The following is a 15,303-nucleotide window of genomic DNA, read 5'->3' on the forward strand; positions in this document are numbered from 1 at the left end:
TGAATTTGAAACTTGATTCTTTCTATCTTAACATTGGTCTCATATTGTTTTGCTTTGGGTGATTGGGGTGCCCATATTTGCTCCCATGCTACCCCTCATGGTGCTTTCACTTAATTTTCACATCTCCATGTGTAATGGAGTGCATATATACCTTCCACTTTCCAGAAGTAATTCAGGCAACCTCAGGGAGTTTAAGTGGTCTGGGGAGGTCATGCCCTTATGCCTTCTTGGTCATCAGTTATTGACCGGATGCTCATCTCCTGCAACTCTCTTCAGCCTCCTCTCTTCACTGGTCTGTGACTTGCTGATTTCTCTTATCTTTGAATGTTCTCTGAATGCTCCCTCCAGATCCCTGCCTTTTCTCTAACCTGGCTTCTCTGTAATGACAAGGTTTCTCCTGTGGCACTCTCAAATACTCTAGTTCTCTATCACATCATACCTCAAGGCCAGAAAATGGTGTAGATGTATCCCTGACTGCTGCTTCAAGCCATCTCTCTTCTTCCTTTCCTCAGAAGAAACAAACAACACCCCCACCCCAAACCAAAAACCCAGTTCCTTTGAAATTGAGTGCATTCAGTATTCTATCTCCTCTCTTATCCTCACTGCTGACTTCTTTTTCCATGGAACCTTCAATTCTTCATTTTTATCTTGTCCTGTCAACAATTATGATTATAGGAGATCTATATAAATGAACCAGCCACATCCTGAGCTATTGGTTCTGCAGTGTCCACACACCGAATGATCATTTCCTCCATCCCACCTCCCAATCGTTGGCATCAACACTCTTAAAATCTTCACTTCCAGCAGCAGCATAATCCGATGCTTCACAGTGGGAGAAAGTTAGCTAAAGATGATCTGGCCGTGAAAGAGCTTTGTAGCTAGAGGTCTGGGACAATGTTACAGTTTTTGTAAAACTGTAACAGTTTTGTTAAAAACAAATAGGAATAGAGACATCTTATTTATTTATTTATTTATTTTTAAAATTTTATTATGTTATGTTAATTGGAATAGAGACATCTTGGTGGATGCCAAGATGGTTTCCATAACTACTGGGCCACACCCCTCATGCCCCTCACTATTTAAATCCCAGCCCATCTGAGAAATCAAATGTAAGAAAAGAGTAAGAACCAGAACTAATAATAAGGTTCCTTCACCTAGTGGAGTGGGGGCCTAGGGTAGAGATTAAATTCCATTGTAGAAGATTATAGGAAGTTGCATTTCCTATACAACAATGCTGTGAGATGAGATTTGTACCCGCTTTATTTACTTTTCCACTTTTTAAAATGACTGCTTCATACTTTCTTCTCCTCAAACTTTCCATGTCTCCTTCCATCTCTTTCTGCACAATCTTCACTGAGGAAATATAAACCAAAAGAGAAACTTCCTTATATTTCAAGCCAGGTCTACACTTAAATATTTCTGTGCATATATTCTTAATTGTTCCCTCACTTTTACAATGTGTGAAATGCCTCTGTGTCTATTTCCTTCTTAATGATATGTCATTGGAGTTGTACTCACTCTTCTTGAGCATCATCACCTTCTCCCTCTCTACTGGAAATTCCCCATCAGCATAACATTTGGTATTTATATGTCCTCCTTCCCAGATTCCATTCCACCTGGAGCCACCACCTCATTTCTCTGCTTTTTGTCACAGTCAAAGATTTTGAAAGCCTTGTCTCCCTTGATTGTTGCCACTTCCTTACTTCCCAGTCACTGGTCAAGCCCACTGCCATCTGGCTGCTTCCCCCCACTCCACTCAGGGGGCTGTTTTCATATTTTCCAGTGACTTCCTGTCGCCAAATCCTGCAACAAACATGGTTCTGTCTCCATTCCATTCAAGATTTTTAAACTGCATTACACCCAAACAGAAATCCTCTTTCTTCTCTTGGCTTTGTCCTTGGGCACCTTGCTTTTCTCGCTTTCCACACATCTCACTGGCTATCCCTTTTAATTTTTCCTTTTCTGGCCACTCCTCCTTTACCCAGTTATTTAATATTAAAAAAAAAGAGTATGTTAACCATCAACATAGAACTCTTTGGTGGATTTCCACCATATTTAGAATAATATCCATATTCTTTAAGGTATCTTCTTCCCCAACACTCCTGATACCACTTTTTTTCTGCTCACTGTGTTCCAGCAGTGCTGGTGTCTTCTTTGGCATTTTCCTCCCCCGCAGCCTTTGCCTCTGCCATACTCTTTGGCTGCAACCTTCTTCCCTGATATTCTGTAGGACTGGCTCCCTCAGGGGCCAGGTCAGTTATCATCTTCACAAAAAGGAATTTACCAGTTCCTTTCTAAGTTCCTCTCTCACACCACTCAATTTCCATTATGATGATTATGATGATTAATTTTTTAAAAATATATTTCCTCACTTATTGTCTCTCTCTCTTTGAGTCTGAGCTTGAGGGGGGAGCCTCATCTTTCTTTTCCCTGCATCCCAAGTGCCTAGCACAGTTCCTGACACATAGTAGGTACTTATTAAATATTTACTGAGCAAATGAATGAATAAGTAGGTGGTAGCAGAGCTGACATTAAAACTAGCTTTAGGGATTCCAACCTCCATGCTTGCTTTGAAATACAAAACTATAATAATATTAATAATGTAATTCTTGGGTCAGAGACTTTTTCTGATTACAGGAGAAACTACCATTTTCTGGAGTAGAGGTAGTCAAAATAATTAGATTAAAGGTCTCAAACTTGGTGTTTTTGCTTTCCAGTCCTACTGCTTTCCTACCAATTTGTGGTGGGTGGGTCAGTGTCTGTGTGAGAGCTACAGAGTTGGGGATTAATGAGCAGTTCTCATCTATGCAGAACAATCTATCATTGGATGCAGTAGAAGTTTGATAAATCATTTTACCAAATGATTCAAGCTAACATTTTGAAACACTACAAAGTCAAAAGCCTGGGATTTTGTCTTGTACATCTAACATTCCTTTTTTCTCCCCCCCCATACCAGAAGACAGTGTCAGGTAGGACTTGGAAGCATGTCCCACAAGAATACTCCACCCTTCCCTCTTTCTGTGCTCTTCCCACTCCTCATGGCTTCCCTACGGTTTTTTCTTTTGTCCCTCTTCCCTCCTTCCCAACTGTTCCTACCTCCCATAGCCTTCTTTCCCACAAGACCCTCAATCCAGCCTGGAGTCCTGCAGACTCAGGTCTTACTGGTTTCAGCTCCAGCTGACTCCATGCTGGGAGAAGGAAGCACTCGGCTACTGGAGAATGACTGGGTGTGGATGACTAACTCAACTCTCATCTTCAGACCCACTTACACCACCAGCTTGCATTATCCACTCCTTCAATCCTTAAACTGTCTAGAGTACTGTAGCAAAAATCAATGGGCTTCCTCTTAGTGGTCTTCCTTACGGTCTTGGGTTCCCATCTTATTTTGTCTCCTAAATCAGCTATCAAACTTCCATCTGTTTTTAAGCTTCCAAAATTTTGTTGACATTCTTATCTGCTGTTGTTACCTGTCTGGTCTATTTGCCCTTATGGATATATGCTTTCTTTATACCTTAAATGTCTTCTTTCTTTGTTTTTAGGTTTCATGAGGAATAATTAATAAGCCAGTATGATAAACATGCCTTGCTTAATCTGAAGTGTGATCTTTCATTGTCTCTGGTCTTTTCTTTCTTTTTTTTTTTTTTTTTTTAGAGAGAGAGAGAGTGCATGTGTGTGCATATGCATGAGGGGATGGGAAGAAGGGGCAGAGGAAGGGGGAGAAAGAGAATCTTAAGCAATCTCCATGCCTAGGGTGGAGACTGAGGCAGGGCTTGATCTCGCAATCTCTTGACCTTAAGATCGTGATCTGTGCTGAAATCAAGAGTCAGATGCTTAATTGACTGAGCCACTCAGGCCATCTCTGATCTTCTTCATGAATTCGTGTCTCACTGTAAAGCAGAATACAGTGACTCAATAAGTCAGTCTTTTCTGATTGATACAGCCCATTGGGGTAAAATGTCTAGTAATTTAAATATAACTCCTTATCAGTGTTGGTTTGAATAATCTTTGGGATTATTTGGTTTCTTTTGGTTAAATGTTCAGTGTTTGAGGTGTTTCTCTCTACTTCCTGGCAATGTGGCCTTGGAGTATATGATGGGAGAGAAGACTATGGATTCATACAGCATCCTTGGATCTTCTTGAATTCTTGCTAGGGAGCAGTTGGTCTGATTTGGCTCATGGACTAGTGACTGCTGCACTAATTTGCGGTGCAAATTATCCCATCTGATACCAACTGCTGAAGGCTGTGGTCCTGGCCAATTGCTACCAATGGTGAATTCTCTATGTCATTTGGGCCTAATTTCCAGGTTCCATTAGACCACTGGCTCCCTCAATGTCTCCTTACTCCATCCTCAAGATAATCAGGGGCTTTACTGTCTCCACATGCCCTGTCCAGGCTGTGAGGAACAAGAAATTTATTTCTCTAGTCATTTCCCTGAGCTGCTCTGTGGTGTTATAGTACCTCATATTGGCTTTGAATCAATCATCCCAGCAAGCTCTTCCCAAGGTTTCAAAATAGAACAGAAAAAATTCCTTTGCTTTCAGTTTTCCCTAAGCCTATATAAAATGCTCTCAGCCTTTGTTTTGCATCGAGCCTTTGTAGAGGCAGTGTGTATCCCAAGCAGTGGGAACAGCACCACCAAGCTCCTTCCCCAGGAACTACACTCAGCATCTCAGCAACAAGGCACCATAGCTTTGAACTGTGTCTGGGAGCATCTATGCTTTATCTCCACTTATTTTCTGCAGGCTTTAGCAAGGTGTGTCCTCAAACATCAGAGAAGCTCAAGAGATATTATTTTTGGGGTCTGAGAATGCTAAAATATTTTCTATACGCATTAATGGTAATCGCTTCTTTACACCATTTTGGCTTCTGAAAGCTTTCAAAGAGATGTTCCACTTTCAGATAGCAGGGGAAACCTGTTTTTCAGATTCCAAACTTCATACATCTAATCACTAAGCTATGCCTCAGAGTGACATACTGCAGTGGTGTAAGAGGATAAATATTGGGAATATGGCAACGAGAAATGCTGAAAAAAGAAACCTCTGTCAGGCAAATTTTCAGTGTTATTCAGTAACATACGATAAAGTAAACACATTCCTCATGAATGTTATTTATAAACCTCCAATTGCCTTCTAAGATAGGTAGGCCCAGGTAGCCAGAAGGTTCTTTATGGGTCCATGCTTGAGTGAGAGCAGGTGAATTTGGAGGACATGGCATAGAGATAAATCATTGCTCTCTATGACAAAAGAAGCAAAGGATTGAAAAGGCCTGAGAGAAGACCACAATTTAGGATGGGGCCCGTTGGAGAATGGCTGAGAAAAAAACTCCAGGTGAGCAGCACTAATATTGCTCAAAGCATCGCAGAGTTATATGCTATGGTGGTTTGAGTGTAAAAAAAAAAAATCTTTATCCCCTTTCTAAATCTCCCCTCGATCATACTACTTACTAATGTTTTGGATGTGAACAGATTTTGTTTCTTCTGAGGAATGGAAAGATGTGCGAGTCCTACTTGGAACTTAGTCTGAGAGAGAACAAATGATGCATGCAGGGACAGCTGACATCCAGGAAATAACTCTGTTCTACCTTGAGGGGCAGATGATGGCCAACTAGATTTTGTCATAGCCTGAGGGAAATATCCCTCAGACCACACAATTTCCTTACCTTTGAATCTAAGCTTACCAAAGAAAACTTTTTTCTGAAGGTATCGCTCTCTCCCAGGGTGTAAGGTGGTGAGGGTTGAGAGTGGGATCCGTGTTAGTGGCTATACAAGGGTTATCCTAACTAGACCCTGACTGTAGACAATTTCCCAGATTCTCCCTGTGACAAAAGTCGCAAACTCCATGTCTTCTGGTAAGTCTCTGTTTCTCTTTCCTTATAACTTTGCCTGGAACCGTAGAAAAATTCTATGTCTCAATCTCCTTTGGCCCCTGAACCTTCTGCTAGGCTCCGGGGAGAACAATAGAAATCAGGACAAATAGTCTCTCTTTTCTCAGAATACATGGTCTAGTCTAGAAACATTTTCTGTAAAGTCTTTTTCACTCCCCACCTCCAATCAGGTAGAATCAAACATTTTTTTTGCTTAGTACTCTTCCATACTTTTGTGCAAACTTCAACCAAATAATATATTATTCCTTTTAGCATTTTTGAAAAGAAAGCACGTTAGACTCCTCCTGCTGATATGTATGTTACTTAAGGCAGAGTGTTCATATCTCCAGTGCTTATCCCAGAGCCCATGATAAAGCAGGTGCTCAATTAATGATTGATGAGTGTAAATGGCTGGATAAACATTTCATTGTAGTAGCTCCACAGACCAGGGGAAGATGGAGCAGTTCTAGAAGCTGGCCTACTGGTGGTTGTAGTGTTTTTCCACATCCTACAGCCCAGCCGTGGTCAGGAGAAGCTGCAGTGGGGCTGTGATCGGAATGTTTGAAACTGCAATATAGTGTCTTTAGACTATGAAGCCCGTAATGACATATGTACATCACCTGGTTAAACTTCACTGAGAAAGAAAATTCTCGGTAGCAGAAAGGAAGAAAGAAGTCAAAGAATACTGAGTTCTAGGTATGTAATTTTTAAAAACCTATTTTTATTTGTGAAGTAAAATAAATTCAGAGAGATTAGGCAACTTGCCAACTATCCCATGACTTACAAATTATAGAGTCAGGATGTGCCCCGAGGTTTGGGGGAATGAGAAGACCAACTTGCCTTCCAGAAAGCTGACACACTATGGACAAGGTCTGTAATGAGAAGATTTTCACATATGAGATAGGAGATGACTTTTTTCAGTATCTCAGGACAAATACTTCAGAACCTACCTTTTATGTTTTAGATGCAGCAGGCATGATATGTAATGACTATTCCCATGAACAGGTAGCAAGGGGAGCATATAGTAGTGCTTTACAGAGAACTGGTTGGATGTACTCTGATTTTGTAAACATATAATAGAAATAGAAGGTGGGATTTTTCTAGTGCTCATTTTCTTCTATATAGAAATTATGAAAGTATTTGTTCAAATCAGGAATTAACACCCCAAATATGGAAGGTGGGTGGGGATGTCCAATAAATGTTGGCTGCCTGAATAAATGAATGACTCACTCCTGATAGAGCTGTGGGCACTGCAACTGCTCTCAGCTCAATATCTGAAGGACATTACATGGGCTCTGAGTCAGGGGAGCTGGCAGGGAATAGCTTCTCTCCTGTGGTTGGTGTTGGCTTCTCAAGAAATTAGGAGCTCACCACAGCATGGCCACCTAGGGCTTTCCCTGTCCCATTTCCTATCAGTAAATCACAGAGGAGTGGGTTCCCAGAGTCTAACTAGTAAGAGGGTCACTGAGGAGCTTTGAGAAGTAATAGTGCTCTGCTCGTGTGACAAGGTGCCATGCTTGGGCCAATAGTGTGGTGTGGCTGCTGAGGCAGCTAATATAACCTTAGGCTGCATGCACGAGGTAATCAATGGCCCCTCTTACTGTGTAATAAATGGTCCCTCACTGCAGCTGAATTCTGTGTCCAGTTACAGATGAGCAAGAACATGTTCAAATAGGGACACCACCATGTGGCAAATCATGTCATGTGAGCAGTACTTGAAAGGGCTGGATATTTCATCTTATTTTTCTGGAAGGTGAGAGTCCTCAGGGGAATAAGGAAGATCTCTCCAAATATTTGAGGATCTGTTATGTGAAAGATTGACTAGATTTATTCTGATTGGGCCAAAAGGTGGACACAGATATCGCATCAATGTAAAGAGACGCTTTCTAATAATCATCTAAAGATAAAAAATGTTGGCTCATAAGGGAGCCATTATAAGAAGTGTGTGAGCAGAGGCTAGATGTTTGTAGAAAGGATTGCAAGTTTGGGTAGGAAGTCAGGCAACAGAGAGTGTAGAGTGGATAGTGCAGAGTGCAGATTGGAGAAGAAGCTCTCTGTTTTTGGCATAGTTCAATCAGTAAGAGTTAAGGTAGAATATGATGGTTTTCATTTGCCAAATGTGCAGAGGACGTCCCTGTAGGGACCCAACACGGAAGGCGCCTTAGATATATTAATGTAATGCACTCCTTTTATAGACAAGGCTAACTGTTGGTATTTGACCACATGAGGCAGAATTAAAGGAGAGTCTCTGTGTTTTCATCTACCCATGGCTTTCAAATTTTTCCAGGGGACTTGAGGGCTTGGAAATGGAGTGGAATGTGTGACATGCTCCTGGCTTCAGAGCGGCTCTACTCATCTGCTTTAGGAATGTGGTGTTTGCACTGATCTTGGAAGAGAGGATTCCACAACTAAAAATTCAGAAACCTTGGCTGATGCCAAATAGCGTCTTCTTCTTTCTCCCCCAGTTCTCATAGTAGAGATAATAAAACTCACTCTCTGCCTTTAGAAACACCATCAGTTGCTTTTTCAAGCAACTCTCACTATGAGAACTGCCCGAGAGTGAACAAGTGGGACATATTTTGGGCTTACTGGCTCAGATCTATTATCTTCCTCCCAATTTCCATCACCACTGTGTGTCACTGCTGTATTTTTCCTGAGCCACGGCTTATTTCTGTAAGTGTTCATCTAATTGCTTCCAATCGTTCCTCTCATTACTTATCCTTCCAATTGGTCCTAAACTTTTTGGGATTGAAAATGGTCAATCCTCCCATTTCAGTGGTATATAAAAACTATTTTCATTTCTCAATTTCATACTGCATGTCACCTGAAATAGCATTGGCTTATTTTTTTTATAAATACTACATGTGTAGTCTCAGTTTGCTTTCTCAGACCTGTGTTGATTTATCTCTCTGTTGGTTTATCTCTCTCTCTCTTTTTCTTATGTTTCTCCCAACCCCACCTCCAAATCCAAATTTCTGGTAAATTTCCCTGTGTGTTTCTCAACAAAATTCATTTGAGTTCTTTAATGTTTGTATCTTTAACATATTTATGCCTATATTTCTTGACTTTCTTCCCTCATGAGATTCAGGAACAGTGACTGCTTTATCATCAGTGGCAGATTTAGTTTATCAGTTATTCTGAATCAATAATGAAGATGTAAAACAATGCTTGACTCTAGGAGCTGCAGATGATACTTCCCTTCAGCAAGACTCATTTCTGTTTATTTGTTGATGCTGTCAGGCTTCCAACCATGGGAATGTGCTGAGCCCAAGCAATTTGCAAGTAAGATTTGGGGATTATTATCTAAAGTGTTTTCTGCAAGTCTGCAATAAGGGCATATTGCTTATACATTCATTTTCTCTTTCATCCTGATTTTAATACTTTCTATCAATGTGTGGTCCCCATAGCTTACCACTTTATTATTAATTAATTAATGAAGTGTAGTCGACACACGGTGTTACATTACCTTCAGGTGCACAACATAATGATTTGACAAGTCTATGCGTTATGCTATGCTCACAAGTGTAGCTTCCATCAGTCACCATACAATGCTATTACAATACCATTACTATATTCCCCATGCTGTGCCTTTTAGCCCCATGACTTATGCATTCCATAACTGGAAGTCTGTGCTGCTCACTCTCCCTCACCCATTTTGCCCATCCCCTGACCCGTCATGGCTCTTTTTTTGAGATGGCTTAGATATTTATTAATTTTCTCTTTACTACTAGATTTATATTTCACCAAGCTTTAATAGCTGCTTTACCAAATAGCAATTACCAAGATCTTTTTGACCAATAGGCCACTTTTTTTCCCCCTGTGCTACCAACTCTCCAAGGAAGAATTCCATTCGTCCTGAGTAGTAGGTTACAGTAAGCCCAGTTTAGCCTAGCCAAGCACTCACTGTTGGTGATGCATGGGCTATTTAGTGTATAAGGGATGATGTACAGACCTAGAGGTTATACACTGAGAGTAGAAGCCCAGAAGAACATCTCAGTTTTTATATAACATGAGTAATAGTGGCTAATATCTTGAGTAGTGTTTTCTATATTAAAATAGTTACCTTGCAGCCCATTGTGGCATATAATCAAGCAGATCTGGTTATTTGAGACAGATAACTTGTGTTGAAAATACAATTAATTGGGATGCCTGGGTGGCTCAGTTGGTTAAGCATCTGCCTTCAGCTCAGGTCATAATCTCAGGGTCCTGAAATCGAGCCCCTCATCGGGCTCCCTGCTCAGTGGGGAGTCTGCTTCTCCCTCTCCCTCGGCCTGTCTCCCCCATGCTTGTGTGCTCTCTCTCTCTGAAATAAATATAATCTTAAAAAAAAGATGATAAAGGAACTCGCCGAAATGGCCGCATCCAGCCAAGGAAACTTTGAGGGAAATTTTGAGTCACTGGACCTTGCAGAATTTGCTAAAAAGCAGCCATGGTGGCGCAAGCTGTTTGGGCAGGAATCTGGGCCCTCAGCTGAAAAATATAGAGTGGCAACCCAGCTGTTAATTGGAGGTGTCACTGGATGGTGCACGGGTTTCATATTCCAAAAGGTTGGAAAGTTGGCTGCAACAGCTGTGGGAGGTGGATTTTTTCTCCTTCAGCTTGCAAGCCATACTGGGTACATCAAGGTTGACTGGCAGCGAGTAGAGAAGGACATGAAGAAAGCCAAGGAACAGCTGAAGATCCGTAAGAGCAACCAGATACCTACAAAGGTCAAAAGCAAAGCAGAGGAGGTAGTGTCATTTGTGAAGAAGAACGTTCTAGTGACTGGGGGATTTTTCGGAGGCTTTCTGCTTGGCATGGCATCCTAAGGAGGACAACTTCACTTTCATTATTCCTGTTTTTTTCCAAACCAGCAGCCTCTTCACTCCATCATAGGACATCAAGTCTCTCCTGCTGCTCCTCTTCTTCCATGACTTCCTCTCTGCTGTGGCATATCTGAATGGCTTCTGTAGGCATCTGTTGGTACAAGTTGATACGGCCCTATTGTGAACTTGATGGCAACGGAAGAGACCATAGACATTAGCTGTTCTCCCAGCACACTCCCCACTTGACTAATCTGTAGGTCAGCAAAAGTGTTCTTTTCCCCCTTCCATATAAGATACTTAACAGAGCATGGTATATAAGATGGCTCACCTTGGAGGATGAGTGGATCCTCAAAGGTTTGTCCCAAACTTGATTTGGAAAAGAAATCACAAGCATATAGATACCTTATGTGCTGCATGGAAAGGAACTGAATACATTTGTCTTTAAGCATGAAAGACTTGTTATCTTGGTGTCTGCTTTCTTTTTTAGTTGGTTTTAGATTACAGAAAGAGAGCTATTTGTATACCTGCTGTAATTATCCTGACAAAAATGGCAGTATAAGCACTATAATTGAAAAATCTGAATATGGAATGAACTTGTGCTAAAGGTATATATGCTGAGCTAAAGGTACTGTGTTTGGTGGGAGACCAACTAAAAAATATATCATCGGATGGTCAAACTTAGTGAATCATTTAGGGACATTAAGATATTATCCAGGGATGCTTTCCTCATGGCTATTTCCAAAGGGTTTTTTCATGGTAAAATAAGTGACTTTAGGTAGGAAAGGGAAGAAGCTCTTGGATTTTTATTTCATAGAAAAGGTTTTAACTATTATTTCCCTCTTGTCAAAACATTAGGGATAGCCATGGCTCCTCTGTGCCAGATCTATTTCTTTATCTAGTTGGTATGAAATACCTCACATTTGAGCCAGAGTTTTAAAGAGGTGGCATTCCAGGCATTCAGAATTGAGAACAGTAGCAATAGCATGCGTGAAGTAAATTATTTCCACCATCAAACGTTCTGCTGTCTCACAGTGGCCCCAACTCTTAGAATTATTCTTTAAAAAAGTTTATAGATACACATGCTTAGAATCTTAGCACATTTTGTTGTCATGGCCTGTTACCATGTCTGCAACCTCAGCTAGACTATCCACTTCTGGAGGGTAAGGCTTGTGTCTTCACCATTTCACCCATGGAACTGAGCACTTAATAGGTGTTCAGGATTTGTTGATTACATGACTAATGACCTCATAATAATAAACGTATCCAGAAAAGGGACTGATCCAAAGAATTATTTGAGACTTTGAGTTCTGAGAATGCAGGAAACTTAGAATTAATTCCTAAGCCTGCAGGTGATCTCTGCAAAATGTATGTTTTTAAGGCCTTCTTTTAAAATGTTTGCCTTTTAACTTGGGAAAAAATGGATTGAATTTGGAAATTGTAGCTACCAATGGATGTGTGGAACTTTTTAGATTTCATCTATCTGCATTTTTTCCCTCATTTTAAGGCAATGTAAGTTATTTTGCTTACAATATGTACAAACCATCCCCAAATCATAATGCTATGAGCCTCTGTGTTGCATATTTTTGTGTAAGAACTTAAAATGTTTTCACTTTTTATTATGGAAATTTTCAGACATATCTAAGAGAAAAGTACAGTGACCCTCATATATTTATCACCCACCTGCAATGACCATCAAATCATAGCTTGTTTTATCAATTGTTTTGAAACAAATACAAAATGTATCATTTCATTATATTTCAGTATGTGTCTCTAAAAGGTAAGAACTGTTTTTAAAAATCATAAATATAATACTCTACTATCATACCAAAAAAAAAAAGATGATAAAATTAATTGACTTAAGAAAAAGGAATCCTGGACTTTGGTAAACAAAGGAGGGGGTTAAAATGTAACTCTCCCTAAGCTTTCCTTTTCTTCCAGTTAGAACTGTAACACATCATCCCTCAGATATTAAAAAAAAAAAAAAGGAACTCTCACTCTTGCTGACCCCTGCTAAGGTGCTAATGAGTAAAGGAATAACCAAGCTGTTAAGGTTTACCACTACTGATCTACAGTATCACCTTCTCCAGAGACTTTTGCATGGGGAACTCCTAAGTGGAAAGTTTTCAAGATCAAAGGTCAAATTTCAAATGAAATTACAATGATACTTGGTCCCCAAATTGAGAATTTTGGAGATGGTTTTCTTGGTTGCCTGCCCTATGATTTATCTCATACAATTTGCTCCCAATGACTCAGTAAGGCAAACTCCTAGGAGAAGAAAAGTTTCAACTGAGAGCTCTATCTGATAATATTTTTCTTTTTAGTTATCTGTTTCATGGGAAATTTGGCAATAGCAATGCTGATGTGTGCGATGTCGTGCTTGTCTTTTCTTACAGTTTAGTTGCTCTTACTATTTCTTGGACTAGCTGGAATTTGAGATGCAGTGATTAGATTTCCGGTAACAGTAAATTTCTTCATTTGGGATTGGGAATGAAATAATTAAGGCGTACAAATGTAGAGATTTGCCCATTTTGTTTGAGGGAAGGATGATAATGTTTAAGATAACATGTTAGCCCTTTCCCCAAGCTGGGAGTAGATAGGAAAAGTAACTTGTAAGTTAATGTCGTTAGCCTTGGATAGGATCGCCTTTGAATTGCATGGTTTTAGCTTTTTTTGATGGTATTCAGATATGTATGAGTATTTTGCAGTCAAATGCTCTACCACTGAGCTATACCCCCAAGTATGAGTATTTTGGTTTGTTTTTCCCTGTAATGGGAATTTAAAATAGCCCTAAACCGGGTATGTTGGCTACCTACGGCTTCATTTGCATGCCACATAGAGGAGGAGAGAAACCTGGACAATAATTTTGGCATTTTAATAATATGCCTCCAAGGAAGGAAAGAGCCATACAATTCATTTTCTTTGACAAAACTTTAATTAGAAAACCAGACTCCTCTGATTATAAAAATTACACAAGCTGATAAATCTTGGTAAGTTATAGAGAGAATAATTTTATGAACATTTTATACCTAATAAAAAAGTTAAAATAATTAACAGCATTCATCTGATTAATTTTGTTTCACACGGTTTTCTAATATAAAAAAGCATATAGTTATCAACCTTTATATAAATCCATACATGTTTGTAATAGTTTTTTCATAATGAGAAGGGACAATATTCGTATTTAAATAATGATCTTAGTAATCAGTAATGAATCAAAACTGCCAAAAGCTGAAGCATGGCAAAATTTATGGCCAAAGTTGCTTAGGGAACTTTTGAGTCTTCTGGATCCAGCAAAAATGACCTTGTGGAGAAAACCTAGACACAAGAATTCGTATGATTGTAGTATTACCCCACTTGAAAAAAAATCCTGTATGATCGTTGTTGCTTCATATGTTTCCAGAACACTGACTTTTTCTTTTCTTTCAATAGTTTTGTACCACAGTGGTGCTAACCATGTGCTGGTGTATTGTGCTGCCTACAGGAAATGGAGTTTGATTAACAGGAAACTGTAAATCTTTTTTCTCCGCAGACTGGTAAGAACAGACACACATTGACAATACAAAGTTTCATCTGAATATGAAGTTCCTGTGAGGGCTAACTTCTGTCCTGCAATACTACATCATTTAAAAATATCTTACTTCTTAAAACTTTTGTCCTGGAGCAAGGCAGCATCACATTGACTTCTGATTGCCTTTCGGCAAGATAAAAGATTAGTTCTTGTGTCCAAACAATAGATGAGGAGTCTGGGTAGCGTGAAGTAGTCACATGTAATATCTACATTTCTTTATTGCCTTCTAATTTTTTCAATATTGCATGGCAATGCTGACCCAATTTCATACCATCATCAAACCACATTAGACATGTGTCAGTGAAAAGTGCCTCTGTGTCTTTGCAATAGTGTCCAAATATAAGAGCTGTAAACTGTTAGCGAATGACTTAGTTTCATTTGGAGAATGGCAATGAAAGCGTTGTGAAGTAAATCCTCTAGCAAAGACAGCACTGTGTTAAGCACACAGATATTAAACACACTAATAGTTGCCATTAAGTATTCTTTTACAAGCTGGTACTTTAACACATCCCAAAGTTAATTTAATTATACTAGTTTTGCAGCAAGCTGTAATTAGAAACAATTCGGTATCAGTCCCTTGAGGACCGAGATGATACCTTTAAGGATGCCATTTGTTTCACATCTCATACTCAAATTCAAGCATGGAGATTTCTGAAACACTTTAGGTCATCTAGCGTGAGCTAAAGAGAGGCAGAACCAGACTGTCCATGGACATTTAAACTTGAGTGTTGTCCATGTGGTCTCTTGTTGCTAACTTAGAAGATGTTTTGCTGGAAGTTATAGTAAGTGAAAGCCCTAAATGAATGCCCCAGAAGTTATAGGAGAGGAAAGATTCTCAGATAGAAATAGATTCGATTTTGTGGCAGGCATCCCCAATTTTGGATTGAAAGGCAGACATAAGAAGAAAACCTGATTTTAGTTTATAATATTCATAACCTTCCTTCATAAATAATTTCCTTCTGGAGGACAAAGTAATGTGTCTGAAATCAAATTGGGTATATTCAGCTTACCTCAACTTCAAGTTCAAGTGGATAAGAATATAAATAGCAAGTTCAGCTGAGAACAAG

The 15,303-nt window shown here is 39.6% G+C and overlaps 1 pseudogene; it reads left to right on the forward strand.

Moving 5' to 3' along the window:
* Positions 1-10,194: 10,194 nt before the first annotated feature.
* On the forward strand, positions 10,195-12,494 carry LOC112837819 (FUN14 domain-containing protein 2 pseudogene; annotated as a pseudogene).
* Positions 12,495-15,303: the final 2,809 nt, after the last annotated feature.

Source organism: Callorhinus ursinus, unplaced genomic scaffold (genome assembly GCF_003265705.2).
Source record: "Callorhinus ursinus isolate GAN/ISIS: 27379988/994484 unplaced genomic scaffold, GSC_fseal_2.0 scaffold22, whole genome shotgun sequence".
Classification (NCBI taxonomy): domain Eukaryota; kingdom Metazoa; phylum Chordata; class Mammalia; order Carnivora; family Otariidae; genus Callorhinus; species Callorhinus ursinus.